Source organism: Spermophilus citellus (assembly GCF_964194105.1).
Source record: "Spermophilus citellus genome assembly, contig: SCAFFOLD_172, whole genome shotgun sequence".
Taxonomy (NCBI): Eukaryota; Metazoa; Chordata; class Mammalia; order Rodentia; family Sciuridae; genus Spermophilus; species Spermophilus citellus.
The window spans coordinates 272,654-287,066 of NW_027672868.1; positions in this window are offsets into that span (position 1 = coordinate 272,654).

Genomic DNA, 14,413 nt, shown 5'->3' on the forward strand with positions numbered 1-14,413 from the left:
TAGCAGCTACCACGTTCATTATGGAACCTGCATGACCAATAGGGGCACCCATTATATATCTCAGGCCACCAATGGCAATAGCCTTTGGTTTGATCAAAAAGGAAGCAAATGAAAGGCCAGTTCCAGCTACCAGGGTCGAAGGTCCTGGAAGGTGACAATTTTAGGGAAATAGAGGTGCAGTTGTGGATGAAGCAAGTAGTTACATCCACTTCGCGGACCTTCAGCATGCCATGTTCTGAGTATCGTTCGCGAAGAGTGAATAGATACATGGTAGGAGAGGAGGGTAAAGACCGGTTCCGACAGAGCACAGAAAAGAAGCAGAGCACAAAAAACAAGCAGAGAGAGAAGACTGAGGTGTTGGGAAAGCTCATTGAGACTTCTTTAAGAGGAATTGGGCTGCGGGGAACACCATGTGAGCTGCAACTTAAAGGGGCGAGATGGGTGTGGAGAGCAGGAGTAAAGGGGAGGTTCAGGAGGTGATTCTTGGAGTTCCTCTGGGGTGGTAGTCCTGTCGTCAGCAGGTGGGGCCTCTTGGTGATATGGCTTCAACCTAGAAATGTGAATCCAGGGAGTGAGACGGTTGTCTGGTAAGGAGAGTTTGGCAGCGGTGGGGGTACAGAGAATGACAGGATAGGGGCCTTCCCATTTTGGGGTAAGAGGCCCTTTCTCCTCTGGGGTATTATAATAGACTAGACTTCCAGGTGTTAATGGGGGAGTGTTTGGAGAGGAGACTGGGTCCGGAAGAAGCCAGTCTTGATATTTCCATAGTTCCAATCGGAGATGAAACAAGAGAGGAAAAAGACAAATCTCAGGTGAGAGGTCCTTGTGAAACGACCAACCCAGGGGGTATAAGAGGTCTTCCATACATTATCTCAAAGGGAGACAGTAAAGATGGTTTCTTAGGGAGAGCTCTGATTTGAAGCAAAGCCAAGGGAAGGAGTTTGACCCAGTCTAAGTTTAATTCCATTGTCAATTTGGTAAGGACTTCCTTTAGAGTCCGATTTACCCTTTCCACTTTCCCTGAAGCCTGGGGGCGATATGGACAGTGGAAATGCCACTTGAAGGAGAGGGCTTGAGAGACCTTTTGTGTGATCTTAGAAATAAACTCAGGACCATTGTCAGATTGTAAGGAAGTGGGCATACCAAACCTAGGGATGATGTCTGTCAGTAAGATTGAAGCTACAGTGGAAGCCTTTTTATTGGAAGTGGGAAATGCCTCAACCCAACCAGAGAAGGTGTCCACAAAGACAAGGAGGTATTTAGTGCGCCGTACTGTGGGCATGTTGGTGAATTCTACCTGCCAGTCAGCAGCAGGAGTGTGTCCCCGAGCTTGGTGGGAGAGGAAAGGTTTAGGCCTTAAAGGAGTATGAGGGTTGGTCCGCTGACAGATCTGACAATTAGAGGCTATATTCTGTAGCATGGCTTTGTCAGAGGGGGTGAGGGAAAAGAAGCTGTGTAAAAAGAGGGTCAAAGACAGAGTTGGAATGGAATAGAGTATGAAGGAACTCGAAAAGATCCTTGTTCTTACTGGGAGAAGTAGGGGCTTCAGATGAGCTGTCTAAAGTGGCCATTATATGTCCCCCAGGGGGGCCATAATTTTAAGTGGTAGCAGCCATTCATGTCGCCTGGTCAGCCTTGGCGTTGCCCTCAGTGATAAGAGAGCCGTCCTTCTGATGAGACCTACAATGGACAACTCCCAACTGGGTGGGTAAGTGGGAGGCCTCTATCAGATTGGTTATAAGAGCCGAATTAGTGATTGCATTACCTTTGGTGGTAAGTAGGCCTTGCTCCTTCCATATTGCAGCATGGGATAGTAGAATATGGAAGACGTATTTTGAGTCAGTATAAAGCGTGAGGGATTTGCCTTGAGCTAGAAGGCAGGAATGAGGGGCTGCTATGAGTTCAGCCTGCTGAAGGCAGAGCTTTGGCCTCTATAATCTCAGTGGCTGAAACTAAAGCGTATCCAGAGTAATGAGTGCCATTCTGTCTAAAAGAACTGCCGTCAGTGAACCAGATAAGGTCAGGCTTGGTGAGTGGTCCCTCAGAAATAGAAGGATGACAGAGGAGGAAATCATCTAAGGTTTCCAAGCAATTATGAGTTGGTGTGTCAGATGTGGGAGTCGTTGGGAGCAGTGAGGCAGGGTTCAGTGCAGAGCAGGGGAGGAACGTAATATTAGGGTTTTCCAGAAAAGAAATGAGGGGTGACAGAACTCTGGATGGAGGAAGGGTTTGAAGGCCCTTATAAGCTAAAAGATCCTTCAAGTGATGTGGGGAGTGGATAGTTAAAGGGGCCCCAAAAGTCAGCTTAGAGGCTTCTTTCTGTAAAATTTGTCCAGCAGCCAGAGCTCTTAAGCAAGGGGCCCACCCACGGATGGTAGGGTCTAGTTGCTTGGACAAATATGCCACAGGTGCAAATGTAGGCCCATAGTTTTGACCTAAGACCCCAAGTGCTTGCCCCCTTTTTTCATGGACATATAGATGAAATGGTCTTGAAAGATCAGGAAGGTGAAGGGCAGGTGCCTTTAAGAGGAGTTGCTGAAGCCTGCGGAAATGGTAGTTGGGGGAGGAGGCAAGAGATTCAGCAGGGGGTCCCTTTGCTAGGTCATACAGGGGTTTGGCTAGAAGAGAATAGTTTGGGATCCAGGCCCTAAAATAACCTGCTAGTCCTAGGAATGATAGTATTTCAGCTTTCGTATGGGGCACTGGAAGATTAGAGAGGAGTTGCCTCCTATCCAGTGTTATTTCCTTTTTCCCAGGTGTAAGGCAAAAACCAAGATAGGTGACAGCAGACTGGGAAACTTGGGCCTTGTGGGGAGACACCCTATATCCCTTGTCTGCTAGGAAATTAAGAAGCTGGGCAGTGTGGGATTGAGAGTGTTCCCAAGAGGGACTACATAGAAGAAGGTCATCAACATATTGAAGGAGAGTAGAGTCAGGACAGGTGGGGTGAAAGGATGTGAGGTCCTGGGCAAAAACTTGGCCAAAGAGATGGGGGCTATCCCTGAATCCCTGTGGGAGGACAGAACAAGTAAGCTGATGAGAATGGCGGGTGTGAGGGTCAGTCCACGTAAAAGCAAAGATATCCTGAGATTCTGAGGACAAGGGAATAGAAAAGAATGCATCTTTCAAATCTAGGACCGAGAAGTGGGTAGTAGTGGCAGGGATCTGAGAGAGGAGGGTGTAAGGGTTGGGCACTAGCGGGTGGATGGGGACCACAGAGGAGTTGACAAGGTGAAGGTCTTGAACCAGCCTGTAGGACCCGTTAGGTTTCTTAACTGCCAGAATGGGGTGTTGAAAGGATAGTGTGTAGGCCTAAGATATCCCTTTCGTAATAAATCTTGGATGATGGGTTCTAATCCGAGGAGGGCTGTGGTTGTGAGTGGATATTGTGGTTGACTAATATATCTTGAAGGGTCCCGTAAGACAATATGAATAGGACTGCATTTAGCCATAGAGGGTGTAGTTGTGTCCCAAACCTCAGGGTTAACTGGTTTAGGTAGTTGTGGAAGAGTGTGTGAAGGAGGTGTATTTGCCCCTAGTAACATCATGAGGAAATGAGAGGTAGGGGAGATGTGGGGTGATATGTGAATGGTGACTTTCAATAGTGAGAGTATGTCCCTTCCCAGAAGGGGAGTGGGGCAATGGCTCATAACGAGAAAGGAGTGTGTGAAGGACAAAAGGGATCCCTGCATATAACATGATGGGGGGGGGGGTTCGAGGGAAAATCTGTTTACCTCCTACCCCGACAATAGAAGTTTTTGAGCGTGTGGTAGGACCCCAATACTTCCTCAAGACCGAAAAAGTGGCACCAGTATCTAAGAGGAAGGTAATGAAGCGTCCATCCACGAAGATGACCCTAGGCTCTTGCTTCTTGATGGTAATAGTCGGGAGGGAATGCCCAGGGCTCCGTCAATCCTCCTCTGCCAAGCCCAGGAGAGGCTGGGGTTGCTGGGCAGCTGACCAACTTCCCTTCTGGGTTGTTGGGCAGTCCACCCCCAGTGTCCCCTTTGGTTGCATTTTAGGCAGAGGGTGGAGGGTGTCCTCGGCGAAGGACAATGCTTGGCCCAATGTCCCTCCTTACCACATTTGAAGCAAGCTCCAGGGGGTGTCTTATTAGGACGGCGCGGTGATTACCTTCTCTGAATAACCTGGGCCAACATTTGGAACTTGGCATTTTCAGCCCTCTGCCTACGGCGTTCTCTTTCATCCTCTCTACCATGAAAAACCTTGAAAGCGACAGCGAGGATTTCAGTCTGAGGAGTAGCAGGGCCCTGTTCAAGCTTTTTAAGCTTGGCTTTAATGTCAGGGTAGCTTTGGGCCAGAAAATATGTCATTAAGACATGATGGCCATCAGGAGTTTCTGGGTCGATGTTTGTGTACTGTTGAAGGTCCTTGATTAGTCTATCCAAGAATTCTGAAGGCATTTCTTCCTTTCTTTGAATGACCTCCTGCACCTTTTGAAAGTTAACAGCCTTGTGGGTGGCCTTTTTCAGGCCCGCCAAGAGGCAGGATGTAAAAAGGTCACGAGACTGCAAGCCTTCAGGGGTGTTGTAATCCCATAGGGGATCCTGCTCTGTGACAGCATGAGGGCCCGTGGGATGGTTGGGATTGGTCCTATGATTTTCATCAGCATGGGCTTGGGCTAGCTCCCAGACCCGTCGCCTTTCCTCAGGGAGAAGTGTATTGGCCAAGAGCATGTAGATGTCATGATGAGTGAGGCTATATGCTTGCAGGACCCATTGAAACTCCCGAATGTAAGTGGTGGGGTCAGTGGTGAATGAGCCTAGCTTCCTCTCTAGCTGAGTAATGTCCTACATGGAGAAGGGCACGTGGACTCTGATAACACCCTCGGGACCAGCTACCTCACAAAGGGGTGCGATTGTCTTGGGGGTGGGAAGGAGTCCCTTAGACCTGGTAACAGGAGGACTGAAAGAGGCAGGTGGCGGACAGGAAGGAGAGGGAGGGGAAGGGGGTGTCTCTGCAGAGGAGGAGGTGGAGCAGGCAGAAGAGGGCAGAGGGGAGGGGGATGAAACGGAAGGCTGAGGATCCGTGGAACCAGGTGGAGGAAGAGGAGGGTGTAGCGGGAGAGAAGGAGCAGATGGGGCTGGGGGATAAGGTGGGAGTTCATCTGCTGGGTCGAATGAGGAAGAATCTGCAAAGTCAGGAGTAGAAGTAGGGGAAGGGAGGGGTTTGCAAGCAAGGAGGACTTGAGAAGGAGAGCAGGAGGAGCAGAGAGCAGGGTGCTGTGTGAGAAGGCTAAAACCTTCAACGCAGGGAATCTCCCTCCACTTTTTCAGACGCTGGCAGTAGTTAAAAAGGTCTCAAAGTAGGTTTGAATCTAAGGATCCTTCTGGAGGTCAATGATTGCCATTATCCAGTGGATATGTAGGACAATCTTGGGTACAGAATTTGATTATAAGTTTGGGCTTGATGTCTGGTGTGAGGGAGAGTGTGGCCAGATTTTTTATTAAACATTTGAGAGGTGAGGCTTCAGGTACTGACGAAGAGGTGCCCATAGTTACAGGGAGAGATGGAAGAGAGAAAGAGAGAAAGAGAAAAAAAGCGTAAGCGAGAGAGACAAAGGGAAAACCCGGGCTGGAACGGCTTCCAGGAAGCCCAGGGCGAACAGGGGTCAGGTGGGCGTCCCCAAAATGACCAGCCATCGCCAGGAACTACAGAGGGCACTACCCGGTCGTCACCAGTGAAGTGCGATCTGTGAGACTCATTGGGGTCGGAGCCACGGGCAACCTGATGTCAGGAATGTTTTTCGACTGCAGCGGAAAAAGTCAGTAATGAAAACAGAACTCCGGCTCCGGCGGAACACAGTTCCAGGCCGGGAGTTCAGTTTTCCCCCAGTAGAAAGGCCAGACACAGTAGCCTGGCAGGAAACAGCAGCGGCAGCAGCAGCGGAGGAGGAAAAAACCCATAGAACCTCTCGTGTAAACTCAGAAGCCTCACGCCCCAAAGGGAAACGGATCACCAGAGGGTCCACTGTGACCAGTAAAGGTCTTAGTGGTGTGAATTCCCTCCACCCAACAAGCGTCTGGAGTGTGCCGGACGATAAACGGTCACAGTACCAGCTGTAGCTCGAAGGGAGTTGGCGAGCCGGGGTCAAGGGAACCTTACCTACGGTCGCATCAATGGTGAGTGCAGAGAAGCTGGCTTCTGAAAACAGCAGACCTGGGTGGAGAGTCTTTGGCGGGGCAGGGGACGGGGCTCTTGTTGGAAAGAGCTCACCCGTCTCCTCACACAGGGCACCAGAATGAAAGAATTCCCCACGCAAAGACACTTCGCCAGGAGAATTCCAATTTTATTGCAAAAAGCTGTGTGCTTATATAGAACTAAAGGGGAGATGGTAGGGCTTAGATAAATGGCAGGCCACCCGTTTATTGGCAAGTTCTTCCAGATATCAGCTCCCGCACCCAGGAATTAGTTCTCATTGGGGCTAAGGTTCCCCGCCAGTGAGATTTGAAATTGGCGTGGCAGGAGAATTCACAAGGGCGGGAACTTTTCACGCCACTGCAGAAAAGAGGAAGGTAGGAAGAAGTCCTTAGACGCCATGTTGGGGTTTTTTCTCTGGGGTATGGCTGCCGTTTATACTTTTCCCAACAGGTATGCCACCACATCCAATTACCAAGCAAAATTTTGATGAATTAATTATAATAATATATAAAATGAATAATATCTCATGACTAAATGAGATTTATGCTAATATTGCAAAGCTGGTTTGCCATTCAAAACACAACGCATATCATTATATTACCAAATAAATAATAACAATCCAATACCCATTCTTAGTTCAAAAACAACAACAATAAAAACCTTAGGAACAGAACAGTCTCATTCTAATAAAAGGAATAAAAAAAAAAAAACCTACAGTTAACAGCACGCATAATAAAAAAAAAAAAGATTGAATGTTTTTCTTTTAATATAAGGAACAAGATAAGGAGACCACTCCCATCATTTCTATCCAACAATATACCAGAGATTCTGCTTAGATTAATAAGGCAAGAAAAAAAAATTGACAATCAAGTGAGAAAGGAAGAATTCAAACCATATTTTTTAAATGATGGGATTATCTATATAGAAAAATCCGATGAAATATGCCCCCCAAAAAGCTAGTGCTAGAAGGTGAGTTTGGTGAAGCTGCATGACAAGAGCTAGATACAAAACTGAATTGTTGTTCTATGTTAGTAATGAAAAATTCTATATTGAATTTTTTAAACAAATTATAATAACACCAAAGATGTCAAATATTTAAGTCAAATTTGAAAGGGATATGCAAGACTTCTACTTTAAAAGATTGCTGAGAAAAATTAAAGAAAATCTAAACAAATGGGAAGAAATAACATGTTCATTTGTTGGAAGACTCAATGATGTTAAGAAGTCAATTCTCTCCAAGTTGATTCATAGATTCAATATCTCAGAATCCCAGCAGGCTGTTTTGTATAAACAGGTAAGCTGATTATAAACGTCCAATGCATATACAAAGGACCCAGAGCAGTCCAGAAACTTTGCAAAAGAAAAAATCTGGAATAAAACCACTATTACAAAGGTAACGTAATTCAGACAATGTGGTACTGATATAAAGATAAACAAGTAGATCATGATAAAAAATAAAGGCTAAAATAGACCCATGTACACACAAAACAACCTGATTTTAGGCAATGGTACAAAGGCAATTCAGCAAAGAGACAATGTTCATTTTTAACAAATGGTGCTGGAACTAAATACCCACATACAAAAACTTATGAATTTTGACCCCTGCCTTGCATCACATACAGAAATTAACTCAAAATGGGTCATATACCTAAGTGTAAAACTGAAAACAATAAATCTCCTCAAGGAAACAGGAGCTAACTTCTGTGACTTGGGGTTAGGCAAAGAGTTCTTAGATATGATACCAAAAGTGCATTAAAGAACAATTTGTAAATTGAATTTCATCAAAATTAAGACTGTTCTTTGAAAGACACTCCTAGTGGAATGTAAAACATGTCAGACTGGGACAAAATATCATAAATCTAATAAAGAATTTGTATCTAGACTATATAAAGAACTCCTAAAACTTAATAAGAAAAACAAATACCTCAATAAATAATAACATACAAGATTTGATACTTTACCAAGGAATGGCAAATAAGCACATGAAAATATGCTCAACATCATCATCAGCCAATAGGAAAATGCAAATTAAAATCACAATGAGAGGCTGGGATTGTGACTCAGTGGCATAGCACTTGCCTTGCACATATAAGTAACTGGGTTCAATCCTTAGAACTGCATAAAAATAAATAAATAAAATAAAGGCATTGTGTATATATACAACTAAAAAAACTTAAAAAATCACATTGAGGTAACACTATGTATCTTTTAAAGGACTAAAATTTAAAAAGACTACCACAGTAATATTTAAGATAGAGACTTGGAGCAACTGATTCCTCATTCAGTGTTGGTAGGAATTAAAAGGAAACAACAACTTGGAATAGAGTTTGGCAGTTTAAAAAATTAAAAATACACCTAGTACATGATCTACTCATTTCACTTCTAGGTATTTACCAAAAAGAAAAGAGAGCCTAAGTCCACACAACTATCTGCAATACAGTTGTTCAGATGGGCTTTAGTCTAAGAGCCAAATGCTGGAAACATCCAAATAGCTGTCAGTGGTGAACAGGCACATCCATACAATGGAATACTTGGAGCACTTAAAGGAACAAACTACTGATATAGGCAGAAACAGAGACAAATCTCAAAATAATTACACTGAGTGAAAGAGCAAAGAGAGAAAGAGAGAAAGAGAGAGAGAGAGAGAGAGAGAGAGAGAGAGAGAGAGAGAGAGAACATGTTTTATAATTCCATTTACATAAAACCCTAGAATAAGCAAATTAACTTACAGTGATAACAGATCAGTAGGTTGGTGGTTGCCTGGAGAAAGGGACAGAGGACCTTGAGGATAGAAGAACAAAAAAATTTGGGGTGGTGATGGATCTGTTCATTCTCCTTATTGTGATGATGGTTTCTTGGGTGTGCACATGTGTCAGAACTGATTAAATCATACACTTTGAACATGAAGTTTTTTGGATGTCAATTAGACTTTAATAAAACTGTCTTTTAAAAGAGCTACCTGAATTTTATAATATCAATTTTAAATTGTCCCTTCTCCATCAGCATACCAAAAATCTTTCACTGTAGCAAACTTACTCATGTAACTGCTTCAAATACACCTTTTCTTTTGACATTTACTCTATATAAACAAGATTGTAAAAGTGAATTACTGGCTGGGGATGTGGCTCAAATGGTAACGTGCTTGCCTGGCATGCCTGGGGCACTGGGTTCAATCCTCAGCACCACATAAAAATAAAATAAAGATATTGTGTACACTAAAAACTAAAAAATAAATATTAAAAAAATTCTCTCTCTCTCTCTCTCTCTCTCTCTCTCTCTCTCTCTGTCTCTGTCTCTCTCTCTCTCTGTCTCTTTCTCTCTCCCACTCTCTCTTAAAAAAAGTAAATTATTATTGGATAGAAAAGTTAACAAATTGGTCTCCCTGGATTGCACAGTTGTCTGTTTAGTGGCTTCACATGAAGTCTGAATGTTTAGCTGAATTACCAGTACTGAAGGCTCAGTCACTGAATACTGAAAACATTACTTTTGCAAGCTGCCCTAAAACAATTCATTAATTCAAATAAATGTTTATTGCACATGTTCCCTCTGTATGCCACTGTTGAAAGGGATGGATTTCATGCAGAACAGACAGTACCGAACTACAAAGTTATTCCATGTCTTCTTTTGGAATAATTTGTAAGATTTAGAAACACTTAAGTCACATGATGAAAGAATAGCAATGGAAACAGGCCACAGACAGCCAAGAACAGTGACTCTCTTAATTAAAGTTTAAAATAATAAATTTCAATGATAATATGACTGAAGAACTGTATCCTAACAGCTTAATTCCAACATTACAAGTATTTCTCATATCTTAAGTGAACTCAGAACAAAGATTACAAATTACTTCCTCACACAGTGAGTATGAAGTCTGCCAGCTCTAAGAGCTCATTCTGGCTTAGAAATATGAAAGGATGTGAAAAGACAGACCACAAATGATTTTTTTAATGCCAAAAACAAATAGGAAGTTTTAAGTGAATTCAGCTAGTATCAAAGATAATACTCTGTAGCAGCATATTCTTCATTACTTAGTTCAGCTAACTGGACCAAGAATGTAAATTAGTATATCTTATAGAAGATACAAGCTTAATTATTCATCACAAATAAAATCATCCATAGCTCTGCCACAAAATACAAGACATTTCACAGCTTAGCAAGGGAATCGATTTGTAAATCTTCCACTATCTTTTTCCCTTGCAATGATACTATCCTTTAAGGTTGTTTCTCTAAAAGAACACAACATCTGCTCCATTTGTATACAATGAATTTAAGCATTTTCAACTGTCATGTATAAGTGATCATAACTAATGAATAATTTAAAAAAAGAATACAAGGACCCATGCCAGGTACACAAAAATCTATAAAAATCACTTGTTAGCAATAACTATGGATGGCATGTGCTTCTGATTGACTTAGAAAGTCACTCCTCTTCTAAATTTCTTCAGGTTTTTCAGAACTGTCATGTTTTGTGTTCTCAAAGGTAGAGTTTGCTAAACAATAAGCTTTTAGTAAATTTTGACTGATATGATTCCTCTGCATGTGTTCTAAACACATCATACCCAAATTCATATCTACATTAAACACTACTAACCCTGAGTGTTCAGTAACCATGGAATGCAGAACATGAGTTCTGAAAGCACAATATCCAAGTATTCTCATCTCTATGGAGAAGCAATATCCACTAAACAAAAGATGAAACAAACCATAGTATTCAGTTATTGCATCTTCTATTTATTGATTTTTGGAGTTTCACAAATGCAAATGGTTTTCTTTAGGTAAATTGGTGAAAAAAGCAAAGACATTTAACCACTTTTAATTAAAATTATGAAACTTTACATCTCACCTCTGATACTGATTTTAATTAAAATTGTGAAATAATACCTGCTACAGCTTGAGTTCCATTGAAGCTAAGAGCCAATTTGTGGTTCCTCATGATATGTCCAATGTCAATTACTGCCCTCTTGTTGCATTTTACCTTGAGGAAAAACACTGTTTCATGGAGTAAGATCTTTGTAATTCGTAATGTGCTTGGCACTGTGCTTACCAGTTTATATGCAGCAGCTGTGCTCATCCTCAAAACAATGCTACAATGGAGAATATTTTAGAAAGGTGGAGTGTAACTGACCTTAAATAACTTGTCCAAGGTCACTGAGCTACTTCCCATTACTGACAACACAGAGTATATCTTGAACCTTTTAACAAGAGGGCCCCAAATTGGACCAAACCTGTCAGAGAAATTGGATTCATCCTATCATGAATAACTCCCATTTAATCTCAGTACAGTTATTTTTCTCTAATTCACCTTAATCTGACCATTTGCCTTGGCCCTGAGGAGAAACAACATAGTGGCAGAGCTGGGTGTGTGCAACAATTTATCTTCCAAGTTTTGGCTTTCAGCTAGCCTTTATTGTTATATCTTGGAAACTTAGGCAAGATCAAGATCCTTAGTAAAATGACATCTATAGAGTGGCCTTACCAGCAGTATTATTATTAATCCTGATCATGTTTAAAGTGACATTAAATATTCAAGACAATTCTGATCTTAACTGTAGCAGTGTTTATCACATAAGCAAATGATTCGTGTCATGTTATAACAAATAAGATATATAAATGAGTAATTTATCCTTCATTCCTCCAAAAGTGACTTTGTATTTCATTAATGAAAACATAAAACAGTGATTTGTTTGTGCAACTGAGTATCAAACCCAAGGCCTCACACATGTGAGGCAAGCCACATCCCCAGCCAAGAATGCTTGTTTTTGAATGATGCTGTTGCTGTAACAGTGCAATGCCAGTCTAGCCTTCCACTGTCCTCTGACAAAAATTTCTATTTTGGGCTGGGGATGTGACTCAAGTGGTAGCACGCTCTCCTGCCATGCGTGCGGCCTGGGTTCCATCCTCAGCACCACATATCAACAAAGATGTGTCCACCACCGAGAACTAAAAAATAAATATTAAAAAATTCTCTCTCTCTCTCTCTCTCTCTCTCTCTCTCTCTCTCTCTCTCTAAAAAAAACATTTCTAAAAAAATGACTAACTGCTAAATACACTGATGTTTAATGGATAACATCAAGAAAAGGAGTTTACAGAAACCACATAAATTCCACCCTTTTAAAATTATGGTACACTATTGTGTTCTCTTTGAGATGCATAAAGAAATTTAAATTCACACTTCACTAGCATAGGAGCAAGAACCAGTTAAACAGCATCTACTGTTCTTTGTCCATTAAGAAAGTTGGTTCAACCAGGTTGGTGGAACACACCTGTAATCCCAATGGCTTGTAAACCTGAATCAGGAGGACTGCAAGACGAAACCCAGCCTTAGCAATTTAGTGAGGCTCTAAGTAACTTAACAAAAGTCTGTCTCAAGTTAAAAGAAAAAAAAAACAGTTGGGGATGTGGCTCAGTGTTTGAGCACTGTGGGCTCAATTCCTAGTACAAAAAAAAAAAGGCAGAAAACAAAAAACTCAATAAGCTTCACTGTATAAAATGAATTTTAATTACTTTCTCTAGGAGCTGATAAGGGTATCTCTGAAAATCCATGCTAGGCTCTGGAAAGTCATAGCAAAGAAAATAACCAGTCTCTAGAGGGGAATAGTCACAAAAACATAACATCTGGACAGTCACATCCCAAACAAAGCTGGTCTAAATGTGAACTCTGTTTACTTTCTGCATTCTAGTCTACTCACTTGTGAACCTTGATCCTGCACAGAAATGCTGTCATTGCAGGCTAAACAGGCCACAAACTTCTGAAGTATTCTTAACTTTCCTCTTCAGATCTTAATAGTTGCCCAAGCCATGTTGAATTACCAAAGAGAAACAGATGGTTCTGCTCCACAATCCTTCCCCTCTTCTTGGAGTGCTAGTGATGATGGCAGGAAGCTCCCAGCAAAGCTTCTGCCTGATCAAGGGCCACAATACCCAAGGCTAAGAGTGCTCTTGAGTGCTGTGGTTGTGGCTCAGTGTTAGAGCACTTGCCCAGCATGTATAAGGCACTGACTGGGTTTGATTCTCAGCATCACATAAAATTAAAAAAAAAAATACATATACAGTTCATCAACAAGTAAAGAAAATAATATAAATTTAAAAAAAAAAAGAGTGCTCTTGGGATTTTAAAAAGCACAGCTGGGAGGAGACTCTCTTTTGTCCCTCTTGTGGGAGAGCCTGAGAATGGCCCCCTGCTCTGTCACTTTTTACCCCCAAGGGCCCCAAATCATGCTGGATTCGGTGGCATTTTATTCCTTTGAATCCTTCTTCAGAAATCTTCCTTCTTCAGTAATCCTCCTTTTAATTTACTATGGTTGATTGCAGCCACACATCCCAACTTGCACCTTCTAAACATTTCCAGTCTGTGTATCCACCTCTATCATCTGTGCCTTAGCTCAGGTCCTCATTGGCTCTCATCTGGACTAGTCCAACAGCCCCACAAATCTCCTATCTCTAGTCCTCACAACCATCATCTGTGGTACAGTTAACAGGAGAAACCATGTTCCCTGCATACACCCAAACCTATCAATGGCTCTCCATTATTAAAAAAGATCTAAATTCCTTAACAGTACTCACCCCTCTTTATATACACAATCTTCTCTCCAGCCAAATAGCTGTTCCTCCTTGACTCACATTTTAGCTCTGATTACCCAGAATTGCTTGGGTTTGGGCTGCAACTCAGATACACACACACACCACACTGAATTAATTAGTAAGTAGGAAGTTCCCATTCTTGAATACCTGGAGAAGTCAAAGAAAAGTGGCTTTCTTCAGGCTTGCTTCTAGGTATCAAAGTCATCACATTGGTATTTACATTTCCTTACATCGATATCCCTAAATATTGCTGTTATAGATAACTGGTGCCAAGATACACAACACACACAACAGCAAGTGTCTGAAAGAAAAAAATCATATACTATAACAAAAGGTTCTGATCACCCACACATCTCTGCAGACAGAGTACCAACACTGACTCCCTGTGAGGCTTTCTCACCCAGACAGTGCCCCTTCTCCTCCACTGGTGCCACTACACTCTGTAGAAATCTGTAGCCTGGCACATGACCTTTGGTTTTTTAAGGACAGGGCCATGTTCCCAGCATCCCTGGATCTCTGGACCCAGTCAAGTCCTTAGAATACATTAGACATTTATAAATGTTTACAGAATAATATGTGCATTCTGAGCTAAGCAGAACACTCAAAGACATTTTCTGATTTAAAAAAAAGTACACTGGATATCAGGTTTGACAACTTGGGCTTCACCCAT